The sequence below is a fragment of the Paramormyrops kingsleyae genome, chromosome 14 (assembly GCF_048594095.1).
Source record: "Paramormyrops kingsleyae isolate MSU_618 chromosome 14, PKINGS_0.4, whole genome shotgun sequence".
Lineage (NCBI taxonomy): Eukaryota > Metazoa > Chordata > Actinopteri > Osteoglossiformes > Mormyridae > Paramormyrops > Paramormyrops kingsleyae.
This window is the reverse complement of record NC_132810.1, coordinates 1,469,443-1,489,985: the sequence shown is the minus strand read 5'-3', so window position 1 is coordinate 1,489,985 and position 20,543 is coordinate 1,469,443. Positions and strand designations below refer to the sequence as shown.

Here is a 20,543-nt window from a genome sequence, read left to right as displayed (position 1 = left end):
GTAGTTGAACCTCTTGACACTGTATGTGTGCTGCATATATTACGTTACAGTCACATGATACATATATATATATAGAGAGAGAGAGGGGGGGGGGCAGAATGGAGGTCCTGGATTCCATGTGTGTGGAGTACACACACACACGTGTATGCATGTATATATAATATATAGATAGTTGTAGTAAGTGTGTGTATATATACATAAAAATGGGTTTTGCCATCTTGTATCATAGTTTGCCAAACATAAAGTTGGTACCTTACCTACATTAGAGGATATATTTGTGTTTTAGAAGTTAAATACAAGCTAATGTAACTAAATTTGATGCCTCAGAGAATGTTTAATGAATAAAAGCAGCTATGATCTTGGGGTAGCTGACATTTTAGCCTTGATTGCTAAGAAAGGCCACCAACCAATCAGCACTAAAGCCACATCCGACGCGTTTGATCTTTCATTCCTGCACCAAGGCATCGCCCTCGTAACTGCACTGTGCTAATCGAGATTTTAAAATGAGCAAACCCTCGACGTAAACATGTCCGCTGCTCCGAGGGTACCTGGCAGACACGCTGCCTCCCGCGAGCGCTTGCCTTCTGTCAACAGCGTCCCTACTGTCCTTCACCTTGTCACAGGCTCCGCCCCCTATCAACTCTGCCGCATCCCACTGCTCCCTGCCACATGGTGGCACCATGGATCCTTTGCTGCCTTGGCCCTCTGCCCGTCTGCAACCTTCTGTAATAAATGAATTATATAACATAATAACATGTTCATACAAAGGCAAAATACCGTAACCGCATGTTGTATCAAAATTGAATTATGACTGAAATTGGATCACATGCACACTGTTTTATTTCCTGACAAAATATATAAAAAAAAAAAAAAAGCCCATTTTCTCATTTTCAGTGTCAGCCTAGTTACTGTGGTTTGCTTATGTGGGCAGAATAGATTAACGGCAACCTGTAAAGGGAAAGCAGAGCTCAGTAGGCATTGTGCTTCCATAAACAATATAACGGTCTGCAAGAAGTAACAAAATCAAGGGAAGATGAGCTATTCACTTTCCACCCTGGGGAACCCTGTGAACTTTATATCCACTAGGAGGACACTTAATATACTCATGCACAGCTTTGCTCAGTTTTTGTCGTGGCATATGACCAAGGTGTAAATTGCTAATTAATTTTCCAATTTTAGTTGAAATGGAGTTGGTGTTCTGAACCGAACCAGCTGTCTTGATTGTGATGAGGATACCAGATTAGATTGATGTGATGAGGATACCAGATTAGTGGCGTCAAATCATTTTTACACTTTACTGTGTTTTTCAGTTTACACTGTCAGACATGGTTATTCACTTGCATGAAGTTACATATAATTTTAGAGGATTCAAAATGTGGGAAGATTTTTCCGGTTCATAATACTATGTTATTTTGAGAGGTTTGCTGGGAGCAGTTCATGCAGGTTGCATGTTTGAACTGTACTCACCACAAATCCTGGTCTGGAAAACATCCTTAGCCCACTGAAGATCAAGCTGAAAAAGCTCAGGAGTCCCAGCAGGGGGCAGTGAACAGCCAAATGTTTCATGTAAACAGCCATTTGTAGTATTAATATATGAGTAATATATTTGTATTAAATACTAGTGTCAAACACTCATTTAGCTGACGTTAATAGTCAAGCAATAAATGTTAAATGCAAAATGTTAAATTCAAAAAAGATGGTCCATTCACTCTTCCACAGTTTTGGCCTGTGAGTACAAGCTTTACTTTCAATCGAAATGTGCTGGATTCCCGTCCAGTGTGGACCCCAGCCCCGTGCCATGTGACGTACTGGATTCCCGTCCAGTGTGGACCCCAGCCCCGTGCCATGTGACGTACTGGATTCCCATCCAGTGTGGACCCCAGCCCCGTGCCATGTGACGTACTGGATTCCCGTCCAGTGTGGACCCCAGCCCCGTGCCATGTGACGTACTGGATTCCCGTCCAGTGTGGACCCCAGCCCCGTGCCATGTGACGTACTGGATTCCCATCCAGTGTGGACCCCAGCCCCGTGCCATGTGACGTACTGGATTCCCATCCAGTGTGGACCCCAGCTTTGCCACTTATGTTGCTTAGGAAAAGCTCCAGGTCCCTCTGAAACTAACCAGGATAAGCAACTGGAAGATAGATGGATATTATATTAAGCTTATATGTATGTGTTATGTTATATTAAGCTTGTGTAGTTCATGCACTGCCACTGAATATAACTCTATATGTCTTTTCTTTGTGAGTTAGGGAGAGAACAAGAAGAAATCACTAAGAACAAGATGCAGCCTTTTAATAACGTGTCCATCACTATGAATGGTTATATCTTGCAGGCACACTGGCCATCGCTATGAATGGTTATATCATGCAGGCACACTGTCCATCACTATGAATGGTTATATCATGCAGGCACACTGGCCATCGCTATGAATGGTTATGTCATGCAGGCACACTGGCCATCGCTATGAATGGTTATGTCATGCAGGCACACTGTCCATCACTATGAATGGTTATATCATGCGGGCACACTGGCCATCGCTATGAATGGTTATGTCATGCAGGCACACTGGCCATCGCTATGAATGGTTATGTCATGCAGGCACACTGGCCATCGCTATGAATGGTTATCTCATGCAGGCACACTGGCCATCGCTATGAATGGTTATATCATGCAGGCACACTGGCCATCGCTATGAATGGTTATGTCATGCAGGCACACTGGCCATCGCTATGAATGGTTATATCATGCAGGCACACTGGCCATCGCTATGAATGGTTATGTCATGCAGGCACACTGGCCATCGCTATGAATGGTTATGTCATGCAGGCACACTGGCCATCGCTATGAATGGTTATATCATGCAGGCACACTGGTCATCGCTATGAATGGTTATATCATGCAGGCACACTGGCCATCGCTATGAATGGTTATGTCATGCAGGCACACTGGCCATCGCTATGAATGGTTATGTCATGCAGGCACACTGGCCATCGCTATGAATGGTTATATCATGCAGGCACACTGGCCATCGCTATGAATGGTTATATCATGCAGGCACACTGGTCATCGCTATGAATGGTTATGTCATGCAGGCACACTGGCCATCGCTATGAATGGTTATGTCATGCAGGCACACTGGCCATCGCTATGAATGGTTATGTCATGCAGGCACACTGGCCATCGCTATGAATGGTTATATCATGCAGGTACACTGGCCATCGCTATGAATGGTTATATCATGCAGGCACACTGGCCATCGCTATGAATGGTTATATCATGCAGGCACACTGGCCATCGCTATGAATGGTTATATCATGCAGGCACACTGGTCATCGCTATGAATGGTTATGTCATGCAGGCACACTGGCCATCGCTATGAATGGTTATGTCATGCAGGCACACTGGCCATCGCTATGAATGGTTATGTCATGCAGGCACACTGGCCATCGCTATGAATGGTTATATCATGCAGGCACACTGGCCATCGCTATGAATGGTTATGTCATGCAGGCACACTGGCCATCGCTATGAATGGTTATGTCATGCAGGCACACTGGCCATCGCTATGAATGGTTATGTCATGCAGGCACACTGCACACACTGGAAACATGCAAAGACAGACTCATTTCCTGGTGCCACTTCTGAGTGGATTTATTATTAAGTGATGGCGACCCCAATTTTATGTAAATGAAATTATGCCGTGTTTCCGCCTGTCTTCTCATCTAATAGTACGAACGTCAGGGGACATTTTTCAGCACTAACAGGCAGTAGTTAAGTAAGTGTGGAAGTTCGCGATGCATGACAGGTGTCACAAAAATAGCTTTCAGGCCCGTCAGCGTTCGAGTGCAGCGGAAGTGGCCAGATCCAGATGACAAGATGTAATCATAACAAAGGAAGAACATGCATTCTGACTTTCGTAACTGATTAAAAAAATAAAATATGTACAGAAATGGGGGGAGTGCAGTGACACACTGACTGGTGAAGGATTCGATTCCCCCAGCCTGGCTCTATGTGTGGAATTTCTATGTTGTTGTCGTGGGGTTTCCTCTGCCTACTCCAATTCCTCCGCTCACCGCCCCCGCCCCAACCCCCCCAAGTCCAAAAGCATGCTAAAATTAATCCAACTTGCCAAATTGTACACAGATGTGTGAATTGATAGGCTTCAGGCCTCCACAATCCAGTATAGGAAGAAGATGGATGGATGGAATGTGTTTACAGTATATAATGCTCAAAGATGTGAAAGAGATGGCTAACCCTGATTATCAAAATAACACAGTCCTGTCAATTTAAGAGTACATCTTAATAAGTGTCTGGTTCCCCTGAGAGGTTTCTGTCCCCCCCCCCCCTTGGGAACTAAGGCTGTGAGTCCCTTCTCTAGTCACTGTACCATCCGTTATGCATCACTGAATTCCTGAAAAAGCCAGCAAAGTAAAAGGCCTCTGAAATCAGACTGACAGACCACAGCAACCAACAGAACAATGAGGGTATAATTTGTTTTTAAATCAATTAAAGGCACGGTAAGAAAATCAGAAACATTTGCACGCAAATTTTTGTATAGTGGAGCTCAGGCACTTGAAGTTAGTGCCAGCTTAGGCATCCAAACAGCTGAAAGTGATATAGAGATGCTCTGTTATTCCAGTTTCTCTATGCGCGGTAGTTTTGACCTGCCTGGCTAAAGCAAAGCTTATGATCCCACCAAGCAGCGTGCCAAGATCTTTATGATGGATGCAAAGAAGGGCCACTATCATCTGAATGGATGTGATGTAAAATATATAGAGAGAGAGTTATAGATTTTATTTATTGCTATTTTATGTATTGCTAATTTTACGAATGAGTTCATAAAAATTTGTTATGCATTTTACTTTTGGAAATTGTACATACAATGTTTAGTGTTCAATTTAAAAAAAGTTTTGATTTTACTGAAATTTCTATACAAAGGAAAAAATTATATATATATAAATACACACACACACACATATATGTATATACAAACTGTATGATACATATATATATATATAAACATATATATATAAACTATATAATACAGTCTTGTAATGTGTGTTATTAAGGGAAATTGGATGTGGGTTACATTGTTGAAGCGTGATATTCTTCATCTCAGATGTCTTAAGTGTCCCGTTCTGCGATGTTTCTGCTTCAGCTTCACTAAATCACTCAGCATGTGCATCTCACGCCATCCACGGGGAAGCAATGGAAGGGGCCCAAGTCAGACCCAGCCATCTCACTGATGTAGGGCCACCATGTGGCTGGGGGTGGTATGTGGTTCTAAGGCTTTCTGTGTTCAGCAGGTCACAGGTTCAAATCCCTTGGCTAACAGAGTAACTTCATTATTTGGCCCTTGACCCAGGAACTTAACCCTTTCTGCTCTGGAAACCAGTTGACCCTGCGTTTAAACCTGAAACCTGAGTTTAGGATAAAACACACAAATACTTCGATCCTCAGGGTTTTAGTTCATTGTTTTCTGAAGAGTTCCTTTCTATGTTAATCAATGAAGGCAACAAGAATAGCAAATTAATGGGTGGACTTTTTTAAGCAGAGAGCTAATATTAACCATCCCCTCCTTCTTACAGCCTGCAAAAATGGCCTGCATTAATTTAACAATTACTATTAAGCGTAATTATATTTGTCAGCTTACACTCATAATAGGTGGGCCTGAGTTTAAATTAGGTACATTAGAAATGATTGCATTGATCTGCATGAAAAGGAACCTGTTTTCACATGCGATTAACCATTTCACTGCCCAGTCTGCTCGTGCTACATCAGCCACCAATATCTGTGAGGGAATTGTGCTCTTTTGTCACTGTTATCCATCCATAGGTCCGAAAATGGATGGCAGAATATTTGTGAGGCAATAATTATTATGAGGGGGCAGTACTTTTCGAGTCTGACCCCACATGTATTAATAATGTTTGTATAGTCCTTTGTCTAGATGAGTGTTTCTCAATCTGCTCCTTGGGAGCCCCCAGATGGTCCATGTTTTTGCTCCCTCACAGCTCCCAGCCCGCAGCTGGGAGGGAGCAAAAATGTGGACTGTCTGGGAGGTACCTGGGAGGGAGCAAAAATGTGGACTATCTGGGAGGTACCTGGGAGGGACACAAAAGGTGGACTGTCTGGCAGGGAGCTGGGAGGGAGCAAAAATGTGGACTGTCTGGGGGCCCCAAGGACCGGATTGAGAAACACTGCTCTCGATTGCTTAGTGACTTTTACTGACTTTTCTCTCATTGTCTGGAAGCACCACTGGGACAATGTCCCAAAAAAGATAAAGTTGTTTCTCTGACTAGGGAAAAAATTGTTCCATACAACCTCTGCCCTGGAAATTTTTCAAACATCCTCTTCTTTTCACTTCACCCAATATAGATGTACTTGAGCTTTATTAATCACATTTGTTCTAGCATTCTTTCAGTCTTTATATGTGAAAACGCGTGGGAGGTAACAGTCCATACTTTGCCACTGGCTGAAAAATGATGTTTTTGGTCATAAATACCTATACTAAATTACATAACCTTAGTTTGTATATCAACTTTTATTACATTTAACAACTACCATGCGTGGTATATATTTTTAACTCAATACCTACCCCCTAAAGAAGGATTATAGGCTTCCTTCTATATAAGGAATACATTACAGATGGTGCTTTATTCTCAGGAATGAAGGAGACAGCATGTTTCTCCTGTGATGGAGGCATGCATATGCTGGAATAAGGCACTTTCGCACTGCTGCGGTGAAGTAGGCCATATTGTGGATTTCACATAGGAACAGCTGATACGCCACTTATGGATTCGCTGAAGCAAACCACAGAATCATAACTCAAGGTACAAAATTCATGGGCGCCTAGAAATAAAAAAATGTAAAACAGGTTCTGAATTGTAACTATTTTACAGAAAAATGAAATATATATTAAATATACAGACGGGTGGGGGTAGGGGCAATCTGTGCCAATCAGGAAAGGTGACGACTTCTCCTGCATAAGGCAAATTGTTTTTGCAGTGTTTTACCTGGCTAGCTTTATGCATGGATTTAGCAGTTAGTTGTTTGAATGCAGTTTGAATGCAGTTTGAATGCAGTTTGAATGCAGTTGTTTACAGGTGCTGGCAGTTTGCACCTTTGCATAAGCGGTTTGTTGCTACCCTATAGGTCAAGGCTGCCCAACTGTTTTTCAGCAAGATACTTTTACAAAGAAAATACTCTTTTGTACTCTTTTGCCACCAAACAACGGGAGGGGGTCCCCCTTCGTATAAAGCATCATTCATCATGTCGCGATCGACCTGGAAACAGGCCAGCTTGAATTTGGCACCCCTCCTATAGGTGAACAAAATAATAGGTTAAGCGTGCATCAGATATGTGCGTTAACACACAGCGTAAGCAAGATACGTGTTTTTTGCCCCGCCCACCCAAGTGCAAACATCAAACTCCGCCTATAATTATGCAGCATTAAAGGGGGCATGACACAGGGAAGCATACTGCTAAGGTGTCTTTAAATATTATAAACAAGGTGTAATCAAAGAAACATGCAAGTCAAGTTTGTTCATGCAGTTGCCTCCGAGCTCCTCTTTGCAGAGGTACCTGTTTGGGATCCCAGTGGTGTTTATGAGAAACACACACTTCACAGTGGTACTGCACCTCAAGTTACGAGTAAAAAAAGTAAATGTAACATCAGATGCAGAGGTTCATGCTGATTACCTTTCAGCCAGCCTTTTAATTTGTCAGTTCATACATCTTCCAACCACTTAACATGATCAGGATTGCAAGATGAGTCTGGAGCTGATCCAAGTCAAAAAGGTCTCAAGGCGGGTGCTTTGTGAGTGAAATGAAATGTGAAATAAAATGCATACAGACGCTTTAATTAAATGACTTACAATACTACACAGTTAGCTTTTCTTCTTGATGCATATACTATTGGTAATAATTAATTTCTAGTATATAATTTGAAGTCTGGTGGCAAATGGCTGACTTTTCAGAGTAAGTAAAGTCAGGATTCATTATGATGAAGCTATAGAACAGGGTTCTTCAAATCTGGACCTCGATTCCAAATCCAGGCCTTGTTTTCAGTTCTCCCAGGTAGTTAGTTTAATAATTACTGATTCTGATTGGTCAGAGGCTTCACATCTGACTGATAGGTAAAGGAAGGCTGGAAAACCAGCAGTGCTCGGACCTTGAGGACCATGATTTGAATGACCCTGCTATGGAACGCACTGGCTATCCGAGGCTGGGGCCTTGGGCTGCCCCGCACATCAAGGCCCCGCATTCCGAACAGTGGAATAGTTAGTTAAATCAGTAGCACCTGAGTGTCCATGCTGATGTCAGCCGATGGCCCCCTTATAAGCGCCCCAAGACCCAGAAAGGTGACAGAACTTTCTTGAGGAATGCCTGTATTGTCACCGGGAATCGCAATTGACTTCACTGCACCCAGTTCTGTTAAAAAATGGCTACAATGCAGAAGATATTATTATCTGATAATTCCACCATGAACTCCCACTAATTAGATTTTAATGAAGTACTAATTTGTTATTCAGGCAATAAAAGGCATCCATCTAGGTGATCATGCTAAGTGAGGTTTATGTTTATATTCAAAATGGAAATTCCCAAATATGCTTTTCTTAGTGGGCACCAGCGGCGTTCCAGGTCAGCTTTGTTCCCCGTTACTGTTATTGAAGTATTGAGAACAAGGCCAGTGAAGGAACATCAAAAAAAACGTAATTCATTTATTTAATGCATATGGAGCAGCCAGTAAACAGGCCTGAAAATTGTTTGCACAAATAACAAACAGAGCCAAAGGCTATACGTGGACTGTTTAAAACACAGTCATTATCGTTACAGTTAGTGTCTTTGTCCCATATTTTGTTAATGTTCTTAAGAGAAGTGTCCCCAAGGGACAGTAGAACTATTTCATTCTATTTTATCAAATTCATCACAAATGGGCTCAAAAATCAGGCCACTTGGATGCAGGGAGACCAAAAGCAGAGCATAAAGATCAGGTTTTTCCCAGCACTGAGGAAATGTAACTATTCTCTTCTGTAAAAATGCAGATCAGATAATTTGCTTGGAATGGTCCTATGTCCTATTGTTGATTCTCCCTTGCCTTCAATGTCTTCAATTTTTTTGATGCTACAAAAAAAAGTTAAATGTAAAATAAAGGTAGCCATGCCTGAACAAATCTGACGGCCAGGGACAAGATTTGCGCAGGGGGGCAACAGTGTCAATCAGGAGGGGAACTGGCGGACAACTGTAAAAGTTGACTTTTTTGCAAATTTGGGTGAATTCTTTTTTTTTGGGGGGTGGGGGGGCACAGCCAGTCATTATATTTTCCAGCCCCCTGTTGCATAGACACTTAACAGTACCTCACATGTAATGTGGATCAATGCAATTTGGCCAGAATTCTAAGTGTCTGGAATATGGTGACCAGATCATCTATGTCAGATGGGACACTTTGAGCTACTTCAGGTTTTACAAACTAACTTGAAACTAAAAGGCTCTGGTCCTCTTGGCTAAACAGTTCAGTTGTTCTTGTGGTTTAAATGGCTTGTTTCCTTGATTGAAAGACTGCTCCAGCTATATTGCATTAACATTAGTGACAATTACACATTAATATTTACAGGAGACTGACCAATCAAGACACAGCAAGAACTCAGTGCCTAAGTGAAATCCCAGTCCTTTTATTTGAAATGATACTTTACAAATCCAGTCCTAGCTCAAAGTGTTTTCACTGACACCCTCTGGTCACCCTAGACTGCCAACATGTGTAGCATTTTCAGTTGTGGTGGAAAAGTGCTGCTTCTGAATTTCCCATCAATATTTGCTCTGAAAAACATGCACCTATGCTGATGGGTGTCAGTTCTCACACATCGAACATGCACTGGTTCTTTTGTTGAGAAAAATGTGAAGAATGATGCCTATTATGCAAATTATCCTTCTGAGCGTTGAAGATTTGTGACCTTTGACCTGATAGCAGTCATTATTTCTGTGAAGAACAAGATGGACAATTCTTCATGAAATGTCCAACTCGGAATTTTACATTTATCCTAATCAAAAATGCCATTCCTTCTGACCTCCTTTGCTTCCAAAACATTAGCAAGTTGAGCAGTCATTCAAGCTGTTCTTGGCATAAGCAGTAAAGATAATGGATGACTAGATCTGCCTAGCATTTTTATACATGACCCCCAAGCAGTGATGTAAAATTCAAAATTAAGATGGGAAGCACTATTTCATTATACTATCTATCTATCTATCTATCTATCTATCTATCTATCTATCTATCTATCTATATCTTTCACTCAGCCATGACCTTTTCCTTGGCAGATTTTTTTTTAAGTCGGGGTTTTATAACTGTCTTGGCGTCCTTTAAAGGCTGCTAGCTATTATTTGCTAAAGAATATGCAGAATGATTCAGTCCAGGGCTGTTTCCAGGATAGCTGGGGCATCTGTCATTTTATTGCCCCAGGGGGACACACCTTCTGTCTCTGAGTGCTATTGCCAGCTGACTTCATGACAGATGTTTCCCAACATTGAAGGGGTCATTGGGGTAAAGAAACAGTAGAGAAACTTGTAGCTTTGCATAAAATGCACTTGATAAAATGGGAACTCCATTTTCAATATGGTCACGTAGTTCACCTATTGATTTAACCTGTACAATTGAATATTTTTAAAGTAACTATCGGTTAATTGTATCAGTTTTATCTGCCCTATATTGTAATTCTATGTAATCCCATGATTTTTCAACAGATTAGACAACAGCAGAACAGAAATTAATAAATTCACTATCATAATTTAATCATATTATTATTATTATTAACATGGTTTTCTTTCTCAAAACCAATTTTTAAAGTATGGCTTTCCTTCTCCTGGGTGGACGGTTGCCGATGACTCAAACCCTCACTGCCGCTCCCTGTCAGACTTCTATTAAAAGGCGCTGACGTCAAAAAGCGCGGCCATCTTTGACGGGAGCGGAGCCTTTTGACGGCAGGAGGCTGGTACCCACCACGCGTAGCCTTAGTAGGCGTCCAGTCCCGGTGAAAGGCGGAAGGTATCGGTTCGCTGCCGAAATACACGGGCATTTCTTGCGTTTTCAATCAACAGAAGTTTAGGTAGGTAAACTCACATTTTTCCTAATGATTTTTTAATCTAAAAAACTCAGGTACTGAATTATTTTGTTAGAGTCGGCTGTATCTTTTACAACCTGTTAACGCTTAACTTTGAAATCTTATGTATTTTCACAATTAGAGTGGTTTCAAACGAAGCGCTTGTACTGATTACCACTACAGAAATTTAAAGCATGATACATTCTGTGATAATTTCTGTACTTTAAGTATCTGTAGTGATTTTTTTTTTAAATTGCTGTATTGCATAATTTTACTTCAAACATTTGTCTGCTTGTAAATTGAGGGAATCAGTCGACGCTTCAGCCTGAAGAGTTTGAAGATGTAGTAGAACACAGGAGACTAATGTAACGGGTGTGGGCGTTTTCAGCATTTCAGTACCTCGGACAACGCACAGCTAAATAATTGTTGCAAAACAGATGGATACAACGAAATTGTTAGGGGTGAAAAAAAACAACACAGACAGAGTAAATAAAATAGTTTTCAAATCTGAGAATGTATCTTTAAAATAATGCATTTTATATGGTATTTTCTATAATTGTATGACGCAAATAAGCTTTTCTTTAGCACAGCTTTTTTGAGTCGTGCGCGAATACGTTGCCGTTTTCTCAGAGAAATCCATACTGTTGCTTAAATAGGATCTCGGTGCGATCTCCCCCCGGCCATTTCGCAGGGAAAGGGCTGGTTTGATACCAATTTCGTTATCTTATAAATGTAAGCAGTTAAATGATTGTTCATTTGCGGGTATTGAAAGGGAACATAGACGCATAGTACAAGAAATAATAATACTGTTTTGATCACTCATGTTTTTTATTATTTTGCTATTTAAAAACCTTGGTAGTTGATCGCACAATGCCAGAATGTCCACAGTTGTGCCAAATTTAGGTTCCAAAGCATTTCTAATTACTGTTTGTCTTTCTGGCTGTAGAGTCATGGGCGGGGGAAACTGGAAAGGCAAGGGGTGTGTGTGGCTGCCATGAATGGAGAGTTCCTGAAATGTAGCCTCGGTGTATCTTCGAGTTGTGCCATTAATTATGCCAGCAATGCAAAATATGTCGATCAAAACGGAACGTCGCGCACCAAAAGGGGACCCTCAGCCTTTGTCAATACAACCAGCACCACATTCAAAAAGAGCCAATAATCAGCCAGTAACAACAGCCAGCAATCAATGTCTTAATCCTTTTGCTATATTATATTAAAATCACCGACTCTGCATGTGGACTATATTTTTACTGTACTGTAGGTTTGGGTTAGCTGTTGTAATATAATTATTTTGGTGTTTGGATCGAGAAGCTTGCCTGGTATTAAAGTCACGTGTGCCCATCAGTTTCACGCCAAGCAATTCGTTATGAAATTCCGTTGTTACCGGCGATCTGCTTAATGAGGGATCGGATTACCGACCAAACAAAAGATAAACATAAGACGCTCTTCATTTTCAACTGTTTTGAATATTGTATCGCTCATCGGGAAAAAATCGTATTCGGTATTATGAGCCACCCTAAGGTAAAATTTGAAAAAGGCTACATATTTTACAGGTACGAAAAAAATCTGAAGTGAGAAGTACATGTGATTACTGATGGCAGGTAATCAAACTCTGGCAAGCCAGACCCACCAGTATTTTGACAGCATAGCTGGGGAAGTACCTAATGTGAATCGTCACTAATAAATGATCATGTTAGTGTTATGATCACGTGCAGCACGGATCGGGGAAGCAGGTGCACGGAAGCCAGGGATCGGGGAATACGGAGTTTAATGTCCAAAAACACAGAGCACGCAACAAAACAACGTCACAACGTCAATGACCGGACTGGGGATACAAACGGGAACGCGGACTAAATACAAGAGACAAGCTAGACTTAACAGGACACAGGCGATCACAATTAGGGCTGAACACAAGGTAACGAGGTGGGCGTGGCACACATCAGGAGCGGACGGAGCGGATCATGACAGAACCCCCCCCCAAAGGCGCGCACACCGGGCGCGCCCGAGAGGAGGCGACGGACGGGACGAGACCGGGGAACAAGACCTGGAAGACAAAAGCAAAAACATCAACGAGACACTGGAAACAGGACAGAGACACAGAACAGGAACAAGGACCAACAGAAAGACAGGACCTGACAAAGAACAGGAAACGCAGACAGGCAGACAGAGAAAGGAGACACAGAGGGGACAGAAAACGGAGGAACAGGACGAGGAGTGAACACAGGAGACACTGAGGGACGAGGAGCAAAACCCAGAGGGACAAAGGGACCAGGAGGGAATGGAGGAGACACAGAGGGACGAGGAGCAAAAACAGGCGGGACGGAGGGAAAGGGAGGAGGAACCAGGGGAGCCCGAGAGAGCCCAGGCGGGCGAAGGGCAGCGGCCGGAGGGACCGCAGGCGACAGGGAGGAGGGAGCAGGAGGGAACCACACAGGGGCCAAGGGAACGGGACGAGGGAGAGACGGAGGGGACACGGAGGGAGCAGGAGGGAACACCAGCGAAGGCAGGTAGGAGGGGAAAGCCGCGGCAGGCGACGGCGCAGCCGGAGCCGGCGAAGGCGCCGTCCGACGCCCCGCCGAAGCAGGGGGGCCCGGAGGCGACCGACATGGAGCCGGAGGCGACGCCGAGGACCGGCACCGAGGCACCGGGGGGGGACCCGGAGGGGACCACCGACCCAGAGCCGGAGGACCCGCAGGCAGCCACCGAGCGACAGCTAGGGGCCGAACGGGCGAGCCAGGGGGCAGGGCGGGCGGGACCCGGGCCCGACGCAGGTGTCCCCGCCCTTTCCGGGAGACCGATAGGCGGGGACCTGGCCGGGGTCTCTCCCACCGGGGTGATGGTGGAAGAGCCACAGGGGAAGCCACGGGGGCAGTCACAGGGGAAGCCACGGGGGCAACCAAGGTCATCCCCGAGGGGTCCCACTCAAGCTCCCCCTCCGACTCCATTATGGAGGGAGGAGCATCAGGGCAGCAGTCCGGGACCTCCTCGGAGACAGGAGCATCGGGAGTCGTGGGGGGCTGAGCTGAGCGCTCAGGGGCCGCGGGGAGCTCAGGGGCCGCGGGGAGCTCAGGGGCCGCGGGGAGCTCAGGGGCCGCGGGGAGAACGGCTGCAGCAGGCGTGGCCGCGGGCAGAGCGGCGGCCTCAGGCAGGGCCGCGGGCAGAGCGGCGGCCTCAGGCAGAGGCGCGGGAGTCACCGGGGGCTCCTCAGGCAGAGGCGCGGGAGTCACCGGGGGCTCCTCAGGCAGAGGCGCGGGAGTCACCGGGGGCTCCTCAGGCAGAGGCGCGGGAGTCACCGGGGGCTCCTCAGGCAGAGGCGCGGGAGTCACCGGGGGCTCCTCAGGCAGAGGCGCGGGAGTCACCGGGGGCGCCTCAGCAGGCGCGGGAGTCACCGGGGGCGCCTCAGCAGGCGCGGGAGTCACCGGGGGCGCCTCAGCAGGCGCGGGAGTCACCGGGGGCGCCTCAGCAGGCGCGCGGCCAGCAGGCACTGGAGTCACGGGGCGAGCTGCAGCCGCCTCTGGAGCCACGGGGGGCGCCGCAGCCTCTGGAACCACGGGGGGCGCCGCAGCCTCTGGAACCACGGGGGGCGCCGCAGCCTCTGGAACCACGGGGGGCGCCGCAGCCTCTGGATCCACGGGGGGCGCCGCAGCCTCTGGATCCACGCGGGGCGCCGCAGCCTCTGGATCCACGCGGGGCGCCGCAGCCTCTGGATCCACGCGGGGCGCTGCAGCCTCTGGATCCACGCGGGGCGCTGCAGCCTCAGGAACCACGCGGGGCGCTGCCCGCGTCCGAAACCGTGGAATCCGCGGGATCGCGTCCTTAACGGACCTGGCCCCTTTAAGGGCCAGGCGTGTCCCGGTGAAGGGGCCGGCTGGCTCAGGCTTGGCCAGCGAAGCGGCGGGCAGACGGACTTCGGGCGTCCGCCTAGGCGAAGCGGCGGTGACGTCACCCGCGAACACCGCCGGGTGGAGAATCGGGTAGGGATTCTCCCAGCGTTCAGCAGGGCAAGCTGCGGAAAGGGAGACAGCCCCCAAAAAGACCTCCTGCGCGTCTTCCCGTCCTCTGCCTCTCCGCTTCTTCCGCGTTCTTCTCCGCGCTGAGGTAGGCGGAGGCAGGGGCACCACGGGCAGCTCGCTGTCTGGCAGCCCGCAGTCCAAAGCGACCTGCCTCAGCGATACCCTGGCAACCCCCTCCCGAAGCTGCCGCACGTTTTCGCGCACCTCCCCCGCAAGGTGCGCGTCTCCGGGCAGGGACATCTTCTCTAAGACGTCCCTGCTCCGGCTGGCTATAGCCCGAAGCAGGGGATCCTCCTCGACTTCGGGCTGGGTGAGCCAATATAACACCTCCTCGGTGAGGTCGAGAAATTCCGCCTCACCGATCTGGGGCGTCTTGTGGAGGAGTCCGGTCATTCTGTTATGATCACGTGCAGCACGGATCGGGGAAGCAGGTGCACGGAAGCCAGGGATCGGGGAATACGGAGTTTAATGTCCAAAAACACAGAGCACGCAACAAAACAACGTCACAACGTCAATGACCGGACTGGGGATACAAACGGGAACGCGGACTAAATACAAGAGACAAGCTAGACTTAACAGGACACAGGCGATCACAATTAGGGCTGAACACAAGGTAACGAGGTGGGCGTGGCACACATCAGGAGCGGACGGAGCGGATCATGACAGTTAGGCCTTTGTAGAAGGAGAAGTCTTTGCATATACATGGAGACCCATGTTGTGATTATCTACAGCTGCTGCTAGCAAACTAGGAGTTGGTTTTCCGGCACGTTTTATATTATCATCAAGACAGTTCGTTAGAAGCCACGCTGGCATCTTTTGGAAATGTTTAAACACAGACATGGCGCACAGACTTCACTCCTCACCAGCTTGCCTCATGCAGGGGAATTTCATAAAATGGCGTCCCCACCGAGCACGCTTTCAACTATGATAAACGGGGGCGTGTTTCCCATGCCTGCTCCGCACACCAGTGGCACTTTGATCACCACATGTGCTGGTGCATTTGGAATGATGGTGAGTAGCACTACAACGTGTCTGCTCATGTCTCCAGTCCTGCCCAGTTAAAGGCAACTGATTTAATGGCAAAGCCACCAACCTACATTCTCTATATGAATGGACCCGCGTTTGTGTTGAATATTCCAGAATTCAGTAGAATTTCAAGAAAAACTGTTTCATGTGATGCGAATATACAAGCTGTTGCTTAGTCACCTCTGAGTGTAGAATTGTATCATTGTTGTATCTGTCAATAAATCTTCATTAAGGTATAGAATGTAACAATGAATTTTTATAAGATTTGTGAGATTCCTGGTTTTTGTTATCTATATTAAATATATTTTATATACTAACACTTCATCTTAGGGACAGATTATTTCAACAATGGTTCAACAACTTATCAACTGTTTCACATTTTGACTTAGATATTCTTTGAACTGATCAAACCAGCAGTCAGCAAGGATATTCTTTTGTTTTGGCTTCAAACTAATGGATACAGATCAGGACTCATTAATGTACTGTAACTCATCAAAGTCATATTAACAGACTCTGGTAATTAAGCGTATTTAATAAAAAGATACATTTTCGGGCTAAAAAAGATAGCAGCTTCTTGTTTGTTGCAGTCATTCTGATTAGACCGTATCTCTTCCTGATCGCAACCAAGTACCATTTTGCTAGAATTTTTTTTGTCATACCCTAGTTTGTCTCTTAATTCATAAATTGTTAACAAAAAACAATGGATAAAAAATGAACAAAAAAATACATGATATTTACTCAAAATTGTACTAATTTTGCTAATTAAAAAATTCCAGCTGGCCAGTGCATTATAGGTAGATCTTGTGTGCGTTTCTGTATTTATGTACATGTATTGGGGGATGTATTCTCCATTTCCTTTTCACACAAAGAAGCCGCAAAAACCTCTGACATAGTAATAGCAGATGCTGGTATAGTTTGCCTCAACATCTGACAACAATAGAAGATCAAACACCTGAACAAAACAGGCTATTTAATGTTCATCGCCCTGGAATGAATTCACAGTTAATGGACGTTTCTTCTGCTAAATTCAGCTTTGAAATACCCATTAAACAGTTGGCCAGTTGAGACAACGTATGTAAAATAATTGAGTATAACTCTCTAAGTCAAAATTTTGTCATATTCTGACCGCTTTGTACAAGACAAGCTTGTTGGCTGAAACTTTACTTATATTGTTCTATATGAGAATAACAGCTGTTTGAATGCAAAGGTCCACAGATTTTTTTTTTTCAGACTTTTATGTATATATAGAAGGCCAGAGACAGAAAGATCTAAACAAAAACATGAGCAGCCTATAATGCTATTGCATTTCCAACGTTTCTCTTTCTAAATAGCAACTTGTTTCCATCGAGATCATCCTGTTACCTTGTGTTGACAGACTCTTAAAAAAAACCTATGCTGCCCCCCAATTGAACATGCGACCATCCCCAAATATTTGCTCCCGCTCTAGCAGACACAATGTGTTTGCGCAGCAGGCCTGTCTATGCAGTGACCTTGTGGAAGAGACTCGGCTCTCTGCTTTCTGTGTTATCGTATTATTTCATTCCTGCTTACGACAGCTGTGAAGGCCCATTACATTGTAACATGATCACGTCCCTTTTGTGTGTGTGAGTGTGTGTGTGAGACCATATATATCAATTAGACATATAACTTGTGTATGAATTAGACAAGCTAGAACCTTCTTCCTGGTGTCATTAGCAATTCATGCTGACCCAGAAAAAGGGAAAACTGAATTCAGAAGAATATTTTTATATTCTTCGTATGCGAATATCTGACTTTAAGCACGTCACACATGAAATTTTTGGTTTTGGGACCGGTTTTGTATTCCTATGGATATTCCTAAGATGTCCGTGGCCCTACCTCCATATGTGACTGTTATCATGTTTTCCAGCCCCCTTGTGAGGAGATGGGCTCTTTTACTGACCTGATTGTTCATAAATCCACTCTGGGACTCTCCTTCAGGCAACGGCTTAAGCTGGCCTTGTGCAATGATGCTGTGATGGTCGAAGCATCCCCACCTTACACAGCACTCCCAAGACATGGCTGATTGTCTCCTAATACTGTGAATCACGGCAATTCTTTTCTCCTTCTCTATATACATTAACCAAAGCCACCTATTCGGTACATAAGCCAATCCACTCACTTACAATTGCAGCTATAACCTTTAAATACAGAGCGGTGTGAAGTGAAGGAACAATGGGGAAGTCCGGATGCAGTTAATAGTCCACCATCGACATGATTGAGTGCATACAGGTGCAAATTGTGTATCTAGTAATATCCGTGTCCAGTGGGAACACACTGTGAGGTTAATCCTTTGGGAAACATAAAAATCATACAATAGCTATCGGTTGGTAAACAAAGAGTATATAAAAGAATGAAATTTCATCTTTGCAATTATTTTTACAAACAATACAAAGCAATATAAGTCATCACTTAGCATAGAAATAAGACAGATAGACTATCAAACCAGAAATGACTGTGACCTTAGTGGGTTTATATATAAACACGCACCTACTATGGTGGCTGGTGATTATTCTGTGCTTCAGGGAGCCTATAATTGAAAGCTCTTCTGCCTCAACATGTCCAATTTAATTAATTAATTTAATTTTACTTCTAGCATTATGAGAAAATTGACTGGACAATGCCCCTACCCCATGATCTGGAAAAACCATGTAAAACTTTTTGGTCCCCTTGGCATGCAAAGCGAACATGCAAGCAGAGGAGTGAAAAGATATGAAAAATATCAAAAAATATATCAAGACCGCGATGGGGAAAGTCATGATGCAGAAGGGTCGATTGTACTGTATATTTACATCCTTCCATTCATCCATCCATCCATCCATCCATTTTCCCACTGCTTATCCTTTCAGGGTCATGAGTGCTCATGGGTACATACTGTATAGCGTGTACTTACACTATATGCTTGTATATACAATGTATTCAGTTAGTAGGAGCAGGACCTTTCAGTGTCTTATCAGCAAGAGGAATTAAAAACTCAAACACCAATGAACAAATACAAATTTATCAGCAAAGCCCACAGAGGAGTTGTACTTAAATAGCTTTCATCCATGTGAGTTACCTTGTAACGCTCAATAAAGCTTCTGGGCTGCCGTTCTTCCGACACTCTCCCATGCCAATAGTAGCCACCTTGTCAGGCCGAACCTTTCCGACCTCAGTGTGGATCTAGCTTCTCTTCTCCCTGGTTACCTCATTATCTCTGGAAAAAAGTGGTGTTGTGTATCCTACGTCTCGGGCTGTCACGAACAAGCAGTAGCAAATTGCTGCTCCGTGATATTTAAACAATCTCTCAGTCTCTGGCTAGTTCCCCCACCTGTGATACCCACTAATAATCCAGATCCCGGTGGTTCTCCACCTGTGCTATTGCAGATCTCTTCCTGCCGTCGAACGCCTACTATTACCCAGAATCCTAATGCATCACTCACCAGCTCCATAGCTGTTTGCGTTTTATCTCTCTCTCTCTCTCTCTTTCTCTCTCTGTCAGTCTTTGTTCCCACTTTGCCCTGCCACACTCACACAGCCAACGCATTGATGTACTGTAGAGTTCCCCTACACTCATGCTTTTTTAAAACAAATTCTCGTATCATTCTTAGCTTCCTGTACTCTGTTGCCTCCTGGCAGTTTCCATTAACTTTTTAAATTCTACATTAATTGCCGCCTCTGTTCCGTGTCTGATTTTAGCTGTTTTATGTCTTCATTTAATAGCACGTCTAAATCAATGGCTGTATAAATGGAGGTTGGAGTCATAGCACAGAATGTTGGTGGCCCTTTCTCTCATGATTTGTCATATTACAAAAGAGAATGTTCTGCTGTTGAATAATTCATTTGGTGGCCTGAAATTCAGAACAGGATGTGACCGATGGGATGCATTTTACTGGGAAGTTATTTTTTTGGGCTAAAATTCTTATACTGTACCTGTATCATAATTGAATTGGAATTTGCAAGCGAACAACTTTATAGTTTTAGCTACATAAACTTTGAATTTTTAATATTTTTTATGCACAATTCATGGGTTGACTGAAATGGTAGCACGGAACATTCATTGCCATTCGAACAGGCCCTTGAAATGCAGAAATTTAATCTGTTAATTTGCATTTCTTTTTAGAGAAATGGGGTTTATGAGAACCGTGTTCAAACATGATCAGGATCTATGTTTAGCTGTCACTCTGTTGTGCCAAACTTCTGTTGCCAAATGCTCAGAAGTGTTCACTTCTCACATTAAAACAAAGGAGCTTGAGATCTTTTGCTCCTAGAACAACTTTAGATAATGCCTGCGTGCAGGCCCTTGGCTCTTGGATTATTCGGGTAGGTGGACTTCTAAAAGCTGTAGTAGCGTTCTCCAACCCTGCAGCCTTTCCGCTCCTCCGCTGCCATCTGCTCCTCCTATCCCTGA

The 20,543-nt window shown here is 44.6% G+C and overlaps 1 protein-coding gene across 1 annotated transcript in view; it reads left to right on the top strand.

The window, feature by feature from the left end:
* Nucleotides 1-10,943: 10,943 nt before the first annotated feature.
* Nucleotides 10,944-20,543, top strand: part of snap25b (synaptosome associated protein 25b) — a 38,702-nt gene continuing 29,102 nt past the window's right edge. The window contains exon 1 of the mRNA XM_023838765.2: nucleotides 10,944-11,102. The gene's annotated coding sequence lies outside the window, so the exon portion shown is untranslated. The remainder of the gene's footprint in view (nucleotides 11,103-20,543) is intronic.